General features: G+C 47.6%; 1 protein-coding gene across 3 annotated transcripts in view; it reads left to right on the forward strand.

Annotated features, from left to right (window-relative positions):
- The first annotated feature begins 110 nt into the window (after positions 1 to 110).
- Positions 111 to 12670, forward strand: part of ZHX3 (zinc fingers and homeoboxes 3) — a 46855-nt gene continuing 34295 nt past the window's right edge. The window contains exon 1 of one of the 3 annotated variants that reach the window (XM_088175056.1): positions 111 to 196. The gene's annotated coding sequence lies outside the window, so the exon portion shown is untranslated. Of the gene's footprint in view, positions 197 to 602; positions 807 to 12670 lie in introns of those variants that run through there. The other 2 variants (XM_088175061.1, XM_088175057.1) reach the window with 2 other exon arrangements.

Genomic DNA, 12670 nt, shown 5'->3' on the forward strand with positions numbered 1-12670 from the left:
GCCCGCGATGGAGCCCGGCTGATGCCGGTGTGTGTCGCGCCCGCCCGCCCCGCGCTCCCCCCGCCCATGCCTGGGTTCGGCGGTGCCCGCCCGCCCCGCTGCGCCGCCCGCCCCGTGCTCGGGGCCGGGGCCTTCGCCGGACCGCACCGGACCGGACCGCAGCGAGCCCCGCCGAGCCGCCACGGACCTGCCGCGGGTGAGTGCCCAGCGCCTGGCGCCGCGGGGAGGGTCCCGCGCCCCGCGCTTCGCTCCCGCCCGCACCCGCTGCCCCCGGTACCGCCGAGCCCCGGCAGGTGCGGGGCAGCGCGGCCGGGGCGGTCACACGCTCCCCGGCTCCGTGCCGGGAGCTCACCCGAGGACCGGGACACCCGTGGACCCCCCCGCCCCGGTACGCTCTGCCCTGCCCTGCCGCCGGCCGGGGAGCGCCGGGGCTGCGCTGCCGTGCGCTCGCCAGCGATTTAATTGGAAATAAATCCAGTTAAAATCGGGTCCCGCCGCTCTGGGAGCTCTGCGTGAGCACCTGGCTGCGGGCGGCGGCTCGGGACCCCGCTCCCCCGGGGTGGTCTGGGTTGTTTTTCTTTTAGTCTGGGCTTTTAGAGGAAGAAAAGTGTTTTCCACCCCTCACTGGTTGCTCGCTCCATGGACAGCGGGGCAGCAGACACCACTCGTGTCGCAGCTGAGGCTTGGAGGGTTGGTCACAGTGGGGATTTTTGGAGCTCTTGGTGTTGCGGCAGTGCCAGGTTGAAAGTGCCGATGCCTGGGACAAACCGGGATGTGAGCAGTCGGCATCTTCCCCGTTCTCACAGGTAGGAAAACTCAGCGGCTGCTAAGTGAGGAGCCCGAGGCCGCACAGGAAATCTGCGGTGCAGCCGGGACTAAACCCCAGATTTCCCGTTCGTTGCTTTTCTTGCCTGGCTGGGGATAGTGGTTTAACCTCGCACTCTGGAGCTGGCGGGGTAAAGTCCTGCCTGGGCTGTGCCAGCTCCCAGCCAGAGCTCCTGCGGTGGCAGCCGGGCATGTGGCCAGGGGCCAGCAGACCGAGGCTTCTCTGCTGCGAGAGGTGGATTTGGAGAGCAGAGATGTCCCTGTGCATGGGATGTGTGTCCATGCTGGAGACTGGGTGTGTGCTGCTCGCATTGGCTCGGCAGGCTGGCCTGTGTGAGAAGTGGCCCCATCCTGCTACTCGGGGCACGCTTTGCGTGCACCCTCCAATCTCAGACAATATGGGTTTTCAAAGGAGTTCTCTGCTATTCTGATTACGTGATAGGAAACTTTTGGGGGAGAGGTAGGTGATGAGACTTGTCAGGCCATGTGATGTACCTTGAAAAACTCATATACAAGTCTTTCTTGATCTGATTTTTCCATTTCTGCCCACTAAAGGCATGAACCCTGCCCAGCCATGGGCTTTCTCTCTGCCCGGTGCTGTTGGGTGGCTCCAGTTGCTCGCTGCTCTTCTCCCTGACCACCTACTCTGGCTGCAGTCTCCAAACAAGGACCCTAGTGTCCTGAGGAACACTTGTCCATGGATAGGAAGCCAGAAGTGTACTTCATTATCTGGAACAGCTTATTCTAAACTAATCTCTCTTTAAGAGATGAGGAGGAAGAGAAAAACACCCAGATGCTCAGATGCATTTTATTTACCATAAAAGAAAACAGCAATTTAATGATAACTTCTATTAACTAGGTTGGGTTTGTGACCTTGATGTATTTTACAACGTAGCTGAGAAGAGGGAGCAGACTGTTCCAGTCTGTTTATTGTTTCCTCTTAGTGCATCCCAGTAACTTGCAGCACACGGATGCCCACACAGTTCTGGAGTCCTGACCCACCTTTGGGGGAGGGAAAGAAAAGGCTGTTGGATCTGATTTGCTTCAGATACAGCCTAATCTGTAGCTGGTGTTAATTATATTATAGATGGGTTGGGGTTTAGCATAGGTTTTTCTGACAGGGTTCAGCCTCCGCAATTCTTGCTACTGTAGAAAAGCTGTAGTAACTTGAAGCCCTGAAGTCACTCGTGGGAGCACATCCCTATCAATAAATTCCTTGTTGTAAAGCCAAGTAAAACCAGCCCCATGGGGACTGCTGGCTTTCATGGGGGGGTGCAGGGATAGATGCAGGTGGTGCTGACAGCCTGGAGCAGGTGAGCTAGGCTGGTAGTGAAAGCCATCTGGGTTGTCAGTGTGGGGAGATTTAAACAGCAGTGTGGCTCCAGTTCTCCCTTTATATAGGTGTGTCTCCTTGCTCTGCAGGGTTTTCCTTCTATTTAGACCTCCTGCTCCTCCTCTCCAAAAACGCTGTCCCCCTGTGTATACGAGCTTTTCCCTCCGCTTTGGTTACTATGGTGTTACTACGTGAAAACAGCTCATCTTGCAGCTCTTGGAATTATCTGCAACTTGGGTTTGCAGTCCAGCCCTGGGACACGGGGCTGTGTCCATCCCTTGTCCAGCCTTTCCCTGTCTGTGTGATGGGACAGGTCTGGAGGCAGCGTTGTCTGCAGGGCACGGCTGTGCCTTGGTCCTATGGGACTTCCTCCAGGTTTCTGGGCTCCAGGATCCATCCCTCTGCTTTGTGTGAGGCTGTCACACAGGTGCATCTCTTGCTGTTCCTGAATGTGGGACAGTATCTGGGCTGTGATGAGCTCTGCAAGACCTGCTCACATTCATCCCCTCCAGGGACTGGGCTGACAGCAGGCAGGGCATCAGCTCCCCCTAAAAACTGTTGGGAATGGAGACAAACAACTGGGGGTCTGTAGAAATCTGTGCAAACAAAAGGCAGAAGGTGGGAGCAGACATCTCCCCCATCCTGCTCAGCCCCCTCAGGTTGTGCAAGTTAACCCCCATGGACTGGCTTGTTGCTGCCCACTTTGCTGCAATGGGTCCCTTGCTTCCCATTGCCTGATATTATTATTCCTTTCTGTCTTTTCCACCTGATTTGCATGTAAAAAAAGCATGAGGGAGGTTCACCCCGTGGAGAGGTCCTTGGTTTGCTCACAGCTAATGTAAATTATTGTTGCCTTCATTCTTGCAGGGGGCTGGGTCACCCTGGAATAGAGGGATTTTGTTGGGAGAGCAGGAGCCCAGAGCTAGGTCCAGGCTACCCCCACCCTGCTCATCCTAGGAGTGATTTGCTCTATGCAGACACAGAATCATGCTGTATGGGGCAAATCACCCTTAGGATGAGCAGGATGATTTCTTTTTGCATTAATGATATCTTTTTTGTATCTTTTTATCTATCTCTTTGCATTAACTATATAAGAGATCAGGAGGATTATGTTAAACACCTGCTCCAGGTGGAATGAATCTAGTCCTGCTATGGAGGCTATTTTGGAGAAGATCCTGCTTGCTGGTGCCTGATGGTCTTTGTGGTGAAGGTCAGCAGCCTCTCTCCCTCTGGCAGCTGTGATGGCTCCTCTGCTTTGTTAAGAAGAAGCTGGAGTGATGCTTCTAATTACAAAAGAAAAAAGTCTTGTATTTCTCCCCTCCTTTGTTTGTTTGCTTTTTCTCTTTTTTTTTTTTTCCTCCCTCTCTTGACAAATGTTCTAAATAACAATGCTTAGAATGCAAATGGAGTGAGCTTGGATGAAGTGACTGTGAAGGCCTGGTTGGGGCAGACTGTGGTGGAGCTCAGGAGCTGGTGATGACACATGGCACAAGAGCAGAGCCCAGGGCTGGGTTGTCACCAGAGCAGTCACAGCCATGGCAGCCGTGGCTCATCTCCACGTGGAGGACACTCTCATGGGGCTTCAAAGGCTTTGTGGTTTCTCTTTCCTCTCCCCATTCAGAGGGACACTGGGAGGGTGCCCTCTCCTCATTCTACAGGCACAAATAAAGGGACATTTATCTGGACTCCCTTTTATCTGTGTCTCTTCACTCTTTATTCCTGCTTTTTTAAAAATTAGAAATAGAAGAATTGGAGACTGAGCCTTCCAAACTGTGTCCAGTTGCAGTCATGGCATCTGTAAGGTTCCTCCTACTGCAGGCGAGTGCTGCCCTTGCTGTTCCAGCCAGGTCCCTCATGTGTTTTAGCACTTGCTTGGGGAAAAAAATGAAATAAAATAACATGGTGTAGAGGTTGCAAAAGTTTCCATTATAGCTCCACCCAAACACTCCTGCCCAGTAATGCTCAGAAAATTCAGTCTGAGTGATGGGGCTTCCCTGCCTGCTTTGCTGCTGGGCTGCTTGGGGGGAAGTGGAACAGCTTTTGGTTTTGTTTGTTTGTTTTTTCTTTTAATATAGAGATTCTTGAGAGCCATGTCAGGAATAGAGTGAGGAATGAACTCTGGTGCCTGGCTCCTCAATAAAGAGTCTGGGCGGCCCAGGTTTAAAGTGCAAGCACTGAAAAATTAAAAAATTCACAGAGCAACAGGCAGATGGATCAGTAGAAAGGGGCTTCCAGGGGGGTAAGGTGGCTGTTTGCTGTTTATGTCGGTATTGTTTAACTCTTCTTCTCCTGAAGAAGTGTCTTGATGTTGTTTTCTGGCTGGTTTTGTCCTACTGGTGTCAAGGCATCAGTTTGCTCCTCTGGAAAGGATAAGAAGGGAGTTAGTTGCTCCTGGAACATGGCTTGGTGTGCAGGATGCTTGCAAATGCTCTTCTCTCATGCTTCAATAAATAAAGAAGTTTTCATGGGACTTTAAAAAAACTTCTCTTTTGGAAATAGGTCAAGCAAATATTTATTTTTCTAAGGTGTCATGCCAGTGTTGCACAAATACTTGAATGAGTAGTCATTTTATTTTTCACTGCTTTGTTTCTTTCTAAACACATTCAGTTCTTTTTTTTCCAGTGGTGTAGGGACACACATTAATAATTGTATGTAATCAGTCCCGTCCCTCTCTCCATCTGTGAGTCTGTGCATTTTCTGTGTGCTTGTGTTCTACAATTGCAGTGCTGTAAATTGGAAGGTGTGACACTTTTTTCTTTACATCCAGGTGCTTCTCAGCTGTTGGGATATTTTTTGCTCTCCAAAAGCGTTTCAGGTCAGTGGTAGGCCAGCTGCTGCAATGAATTTAAAACTCCCAGAATACAGCAAAGCTCAAGAAAATGGCTATACTGGTGTCTTGCTTTCCTGTCTTAAAGCCCAGCTGTGGTATTGCTGGTGTCCTTTTGGAAAGTAAGTCCAATGTTTGGGTTATCCCACAGATGGAGTGTGCAGTTACTGCCAAAAGCTTGTACCCTGCTGTCTGGTGGAGCTCCTGTCTTCCCAAATAATCAGGGATCAGTTGGTAGCTGTCTTTAAAGAGGGATTCTTCTTGTCTGCTCTTAAAATGGTAAAAATAAAGAGTTTAGTTAAGAGGACCAGAAATAGGCTTGGGTATTTGATCTTACAGCTCTTCATCTCCAGATTTCCTCAGTGTAGGAATAGCAAGGGTCTGTGTTGCAGTGCTCTGGAGTACTTGGAGTATACTTTGTGTGAGAGGATATTTGAAATGGGGTTGTCTTGGGTGCTTTTTTGATGTGTAGCATATTTAATGAAGTCTTGGGTCTCTGTGTGAAGGATCCAAATGTACTCCTGGCTCCTGGTGCTTGTACTCAGGGCAGGCTGCAGTGGCTGGAGACCTTCCTGGTGGCTCCAGGTCCTGCCTTGGGGCATGAGAAGCATAAGGATCATTCCAGCTTCCAGTGATAGAAAGCACTGGGCTTTCCCTTTCAGCCTGCAGGCTCTGGTCAGCCTTGCAGAGGTGGTCACCTCTCAACCAGCGCCTTGAGCAGGTGGCTTTGGAGACCTTGAAGGGTTCAGTGTGATGCCATTTTTCACAGCCCTGCTACTGCAGTTTTACACTTTGCATTAAAGGTTAATTGGCGTTTACATTGTTTCCTGGGTGTGGGGTGGCCCTCAGAGACAGATCACCCTGACACCTGTGCCAGAGGTTGTGCAAGCCTGCTGTGTGTTGTGTTGTGCTTTGATTTGTTAAACAGGATGTAAAAGCAGGCTCCTCTTCTGAAATGTATCCTGCTCTTTCTTCCTTTGCTAGGAATCATTTCCATGTCAGACAGCATTTAAGAGAAGGAGAGTGTCTCTGTTTTATAGAGGCAGAGCTGACTTAAACCCAAAAATCCAAGCACAGACCCCCTCGGCTGTGCTAGCACAGGGGAGGCAGGCTGTGGTCTGGGCTGTGAGCAAACAAATGATGTGAATATTTCATTTAGACCATAAGCCACCTGTTGGGCTTTGCTCCCCCAGCCCTGCATGCACTGGGAAGTGCAGCAGATGTTTTAAATGGCAGCCAGCACTCCCTGCTCCAGTGTCTGGCATCTCCATGGTCTTTACAGGCAGGAAGACAGAGTCTGAGGATGATGTAGCAACTGCTGCAGGTTTGCAGGTCCTTTGTTTTCAGTTATTTTCCCTCTGTTGTTCTGTCTGCCTCGGTGGTGTGGTGCTGTCCTGCTCTCTCAACCTATGCTGAGCTGTGGTTGCTCTGCAGTGTGCCAGCATAATTTCTGGAGGTTGGAAATTTGGCCCTGGGAACACAGTAGTGCTGATTAGAGCACTAGAAATGAAGGTGCTGTGGGGGAGGTATTTTTGGAGTTGGTGTACTGGGGGTTAATTTTACAAAACCTCTCTCCTGTGAACAGTCACTGTGTCCACCTGCTCCTAACCCTTTTCCAAGCTCCTTTTGCTACACTATGTTCTCCTGATTTTCCTGGAACCTTTCTCTTTCTTTGTCAGTTTAGATGTGTTTTTTCCATCTTACTTTCTGCTGTGGGGTCACCTGTGTATTTCCCTTCAGTCTTGCAGGACATTGCTTTTCTTGTTACCTTCAGGGTAGGTCTCAGAGGGTGGGTGCAGAGCAGTTTGTGGCAAGCAGGAGATCGGGGTGTTTAAAGGAATTTTAAAGCCTTTATGCTTCTACTTTGTTCTTTTCTGGCACCTGGGATAGGTTTTGATTGGGTTTTTTGTTCGGTTGGGGTTTTTTAAATTTTTTTTTTTATTTTTATTTTTTTATTGTAGTTTTCAAGGGGATGGTTGGAACGGGGAGGGTGGGGGTGAGAACAGCCCTTACTTTGAGGTGTAACCACAAATAAACAGCACTGCAAGGCAAACACTGCATCCCTTGTGTGCTCACAGCCCTGCTGTTGACAATATTGTTGTGCCTGTCCAGGTGAAATGAGATGGTAAATAGTATTTGAGATGCACTAGTGAAATTAGGGATCTCTGAAAAAAGAGTTTCCATAAGGAAGGCCTGATGGCAGGATAAAGTAGTCCTTGCTGCTGGGTGTTGTGGGCTGGTGCTGCTCTGTCCTTTGTGCTCTCCTGGTGTGGGGACAAAGCCACCCCAATCCCCCAGAGCTGCTCATGGGACAGGGGACATCGTTCCTGCCTCTGTGTGGGCATTTCAGCATTGCTGGAGCCTTGGCTTTGGCAATGGGGGCTCCTTTCCCACGTGGGGGGAGATTTTTCTTCTTAATTACAAGTGTCAGCCAAGTGGAAAAGGGTATGGTTGGTGTAAGGCAGTGGAGGATGGGGGGAACATCAGAGGTGTTGATCATCATGGGAGGGTTGCATCCTTCCCAGAATATCTGCTCTGTGGATTTCATTTCTGCTCCAGTCCTTAATGCTGGGAAATGCTGCTCTGTGCATCTGCTCTGCTGGGGCTGAGTTTGTCAGGGCATTGTAGGCATGAGGCTGGGAACAAAATGGAAAAAAAAACCCAAAAAAACATGTTGAATGTAAAATGTCATTGATTTCTTTCTCTATTTTTTTTGGTATTTTTCTTCTAATTTAATCAATTCCCTACTGTGTTGTAAATTCCAAATGTGAATGGGAAATAATCTCACCAGTACAATAATTAGCATGTAACCAGCAGATGAAGAAAACCCAGACTGCTGAGCTGATTGGTGAATGCTGACTGTTTTCCGAATTAATTTCAATAATCACATCTCCCATTAAAAAGAAGATGGGGTGGGGAGGAAGTCTTAAATTTTCGTCAAGCTCAATGTAGCGAAAAATGGTATGTGCAGTGTAGCTGTTCTGCATGTGATTAGAAAAAAGAGCTGAGGGAGGTTCTTGGAACTGAATTAGCAAGAAAGTATTGCTAATTTTGCAGCCAACTAGCTCAATTTCACCTGCTTTTTTTGGGGAGAGAAATAGAATTGTAAGTCAAATATCCATCATTTTATGTAGGTGTCTAACAGTAAATAGTCTACTAGAAGAGGAAAACATTCTCTCGCAGTCATGCTTTGCTGCAAGATTCAAAAACAAGTCCAATGGAGACCATTGGTAGTGAAGTATTTTTACTGTGCATCCATCCAGCTCCCAAATATTTTATTCTTGTGCTTTGAAGGGAGAGATGGAAATTGGTGTTTGGGGAGGGGCGATTTCAGGGCATCCAGGAGCTGCACACCCTCTTGGCACAGCGATCTGCAGCCCTGTTCTGCTCTGCCTTCCTCTCCTGCGGTTTTTTTCTGGTTTTTTTTTGCTGTTTCTGCCCCAAAGGTAGGTGGTGTTTTGAGGAGGGAGAAATCCTCTCTCAGCCTTGATTCCTCCACGGTGTCACATCCAGACAGCACCAGGAAAGGTCACCTCTGCAGAGCTGTACCTGGCAGCTGCTCTAATTATGCACCTGAATTCACAGTCAGGATTAGCAGAGATGATTTTATCTCCTAATGATGTTTTTCCCCTCACGGCCATGGCCACCTCACCCTCAGGGCTTAATTTCCAACAGCAAAGCACAGGTGATGCTGCTGCCAGCTGTTGGAGCAGAGCATCACTTTGGAGATGCTTTTTCATTCCAGTTTGAACTCAATTTTAGGAACATTTGTGAAGTTGTGATAGAGCTTGGTGCTTGTAGGCTTAAAATCTTTTCAGTTAGAAGTGCAGGGATGGTCTGCTGAAACCCCAGGCATACAGGAGGTGGGTCCGTGCTGTGCTGCAGTGGTGACAAATCCCGGAGTGTGTGATGGAGCCACCTTTTAATTAATGCGAAATGCTCGCTGTGGCGTGAAGCTGGTGATGCCATGTGCTCCCTGTTTTCAGTGTGGGGAATGACACCTGCCCAGAGCCACCTGTGGTGTGACAGCCAGGAGGGGGACCAGCTCCCACAGAACATCTCTTGTGTGTGCCACTCGGGTCCTCTCTTTCCCCAAAGCCTCAGGATATGCTGGTGGATGGTATTATTGTCATATATTATTTAAAAAACAATTTGAAAAAGCCAGGCCAGCCCAAGTGCTTTGAAACAGAATTTGTTATTTTATCAATTTGTTATTTATTGGTGCACTGTGGGAAGGTCTGCAAGTGGATCACTATGGGATTTTCTTTGCATGTTTTCCTAATGTTAGAGACCATTTCAAAGAAGTATCACATTGTTTCATTTTCCCCTCCACACTTGATTTTAAAAAAAAAAAAAAGCTGATGTCAAAAACCCTACAATAACCAGTGAGTGAATATGCATATTCTACGCTCCTTTTTTTTGGTGAAAAACAATATTTAGATAGCAATTGTGTTATGAGATATGTTTTAAACCACCTTACTGATGGCTTTTGCTTTTTGCCTTTTTAAAATGGCATTAATCAAGTTAGAGACTGAAAAAAAAAACAAAGCAGAGACTAAGAAAAGTCATTTGAGGTGAATAAACAAGTTGGCTTTTTTTGTTTAATGAAATCTCAAAAAATGGCCCACTGCCACTGTGTATGTTAAGAGTACCTTAAATACAGAGTGTCCTTCAGTGCTGACAGGTATCCCAAACACCTTTTATAATAAACCTCTAATTATACCTTAGGGACTTTGTAGATTCTCTGGATTAGCTTGAGAATATTGCACTGAAATCAGGGAGAATATTTCTATTTTCTGTGTCTTCTGTGTGAACCAGATTTAGAGCTGGACTTGGTGAGTGTGGTACAGTGATGTATTAATGGTGTGTTAGAGAGTTGTGCTTGCTGCTTCACGATGCAATTTTGGGGTTAAACTCTGCATTTTGGGAACTACTTCCTGAATGCAGCAGTGTGGATTCCCAAATCCAGACCCCAGCTGAGCTGGTTGGAAAAGGGTTGGGCTGGTGGCCAGTGCCTGCAGCCCATGGCTACCTCCTGATGTCTGCCTCTTGGGGCTCTTGGATTACAGCCCAGCACTCAGAACCAGAGACTTCAGTGAAAATCTCGGCTTCTTAAAGGGAAACAAAACCTCCAGAGCTTTGTGGTTGTGGAGAAAAGCTGGAAAATGGGAATTCTTGGGCAGAGAGTGGTAGGGAGATGCATTAGCCTGGTTGTTTCCCAGTATCCCAGACTGGGAACAGTGCCATGGGGTCCTGGGCTTGACTTTTGGCTTTGGAAGTTGGCATGGCAGACACTGCTAGGTTGGTTCTTTTCTCCTCTGTTTATTTGTTTCTTCCCTCCTTCATTTTAATACTGTCTCCTGGGAGATTCCAGCTGAAGTCTATTAATTGCTGAGATGTTTCTTTTCCCCCCTGTCGTGGATGCTGGATCCAGTTTGGCTGCGAGTTCTTTTGGCACAAAGGGAGGAGCAGCAGGACAGAAGAGCCGTGCTTGTGTTGGGTGTGTGTTTGCATGTCCTGCAGAGGTGCCCTGAAGGTGTCACACACTGGTGTGTTTGGGCTCAGAGATGTCACACACTCGTGTTTTTGGGTTCAGAGGTGCCCTGAAGGTGTCACACACTCGTGTTTTTGGGTTCAGAGGTGCCCTGAAGGTGTCACACACTGGTGGTTTTGGGCTCAGAGGTGTCACACGCTCGTGTTTTTGGGCTCAGAGGTGCCCTGAAGGTGTCACACACTGGTGGTTTTGGGCTCAGAGGTGTCACACGCTCGTGGTTTTGGGCTCAGCCACACTCCCACAGCAGAGTCACTGCTCTGTGCCACCGAGCCTTGTCCCCCGTCAGGAGCTCTGTGTGTGTCCCCCAGGTTTGGATGGACATTGCTGAATCACTGTGGGGTTTTATTTCAATTCATATTTCTCTTCTAAGACTAAGTTGGAGGTTTGTGAGATGGCTGATCTGATTCTTAGGGATAACTTTGTACAGCTTTCTGGTGGTCCAGAAACTCTTGGAAAGGTCTGGGAAGTTTTCCCCAAAAAGCAGTCCACCAGTGTGACAGTGCAAAATCCTGAGGATGGACCAAATCAAGTGATAATTCATTAGAGGTTCCTTCTGCTTGGCCATCAGTCCTTGAAAATCTGGATCACTTTGTCCTCCTACTTGAGAGATTTTGTCCAGAATTTTATGTAGACACTTGTCTATTTTTTTTTTCCTGATCAATCTGAGGTCCTCAGGAGATGAAGTCTCTCTTATGTTGATGGTCCCTGCGAGGGCATTTTTTCTCTCTCCAAGTATTTTGGAGCTCGTGATAAAATTGCAAGGCTTTGGCAGTGCCCATTTGGGTGCTATTTGTGTGCCAAACCCTGCTGAATACATCTTTTATCACAGATTTGTAACAGTAGCTGTTGGAGGGGAGCTTCACGGGAGAAATGCTTTCAGAAGAATGTTTTTGTAAGGGAACACTGTCCTAAAAAAAAAAAAAGAAAAAAGGACCTTGCAGGCAAAAAAGAAAAAAAACCCAACATTTTTCATGTGTTCATGTTGTAAAATTTGCCCATTAATTTGGGTGAATCAGGTTTTGCTTCCATTTCTAGACAATTTTGTCTGTCCTCTTTGTACAAACAAGCACTGTTACGCTCCAGGCTTTTTTTTGGGGGGGAAAAAAAAAAAAAAAAGAAGACATTTAGGTTCAGCTAGGAAATGCCAGAATCTTTGTTTTGTGTAAGTCTCCCCAGGCTGAGCCCCAGCCAGGTCCCTGCAGGAGCTGGGACTGGCACCCAGCTGGCATTTGCTCAGGCTGGCCCCGTTCATGGTGTGGAGGGCAAACTCAGAAGGTGGGTCTGTTCATCTGGCCCATCTTAATAGGAGCATTTAAGGAGAAAAAAAGGCAGGAGGGTTTCTGAGCAGTAGATGGGGTAGTGATGGAGGATGGATGGGCTCTGGTGTGCTCAGTTCTGGTCTCTGCTCGGGGTCCCACTGGTGGTCCCTTTGTGGCCACTGTTGAGTTGAGCTGTGTCTGGTCTCTGCAAGAGCCTATTTCTCAATGGCACAAACATAAAGCTTCTCCTCCCACATGTTTGCCTCACAATTATCTGTGCTTTTCCTTTAATAAAAGGATTTTTCATGGGAAATTTTGCTTTAAAATCACACTAGTGTCTGAAAGTGTTCTGGCTGCTGAGCATCCTGCCTGCAAGGAGGGGGAACATGGTGCTGTGCTCCATTTCCACTTTTGGTTTGGATCATCCTACATTGTTCTTGAGTAGCCATTTACTCTCTTTCCCATCTCTCTGGCACAGGAGCAAGAGAATGAAACATTAAAAGAAGAATGTGATTATAATCCTCTAAAAACTGTCAGAGGAATTTGGCAGTGGCTGCAGCTTGTAATACATAATATTATATTCATTTTTTAAAAAATGATTAGATTTCAGGCTGACAGTTTAAATGGCGAGTCACCTCAGATATTATGGACAGTGTAAAGACTGTCGGTGTGCTTTTTTCTTTGCTAACTGTGGAGTTTTCAATGTCTGTGCACCCCCAAAAATAGGAACCTTTGTCTTTTGGCAAGCTGCATGTGGAAGCTGAGAGCAATGAGGTCCCTTGTATTAATAATTTGTATTATAATAGCATTGTCACTGCTGGCTCCCAGGCTTTTTTTATCCTTGAGTTAATGGCAGGGCTGCCTGTCAAAGG

This window comes from Sturnus vulgaris, chromosome 17 (assembly GCF_052056855.1).
Source record: "Sturnus vulgaris isolate bStuVul1 chromosome 17, bStuVul1.hap1, whole genome shotgun sequence".
NCBI classification, from domain to species: domain Eukaryota; kingdom Metazoa; phylum Chordata; class Aves; order Passeriformes; family Sturnidae; genus Sturnus; species Sturnus vulgaris.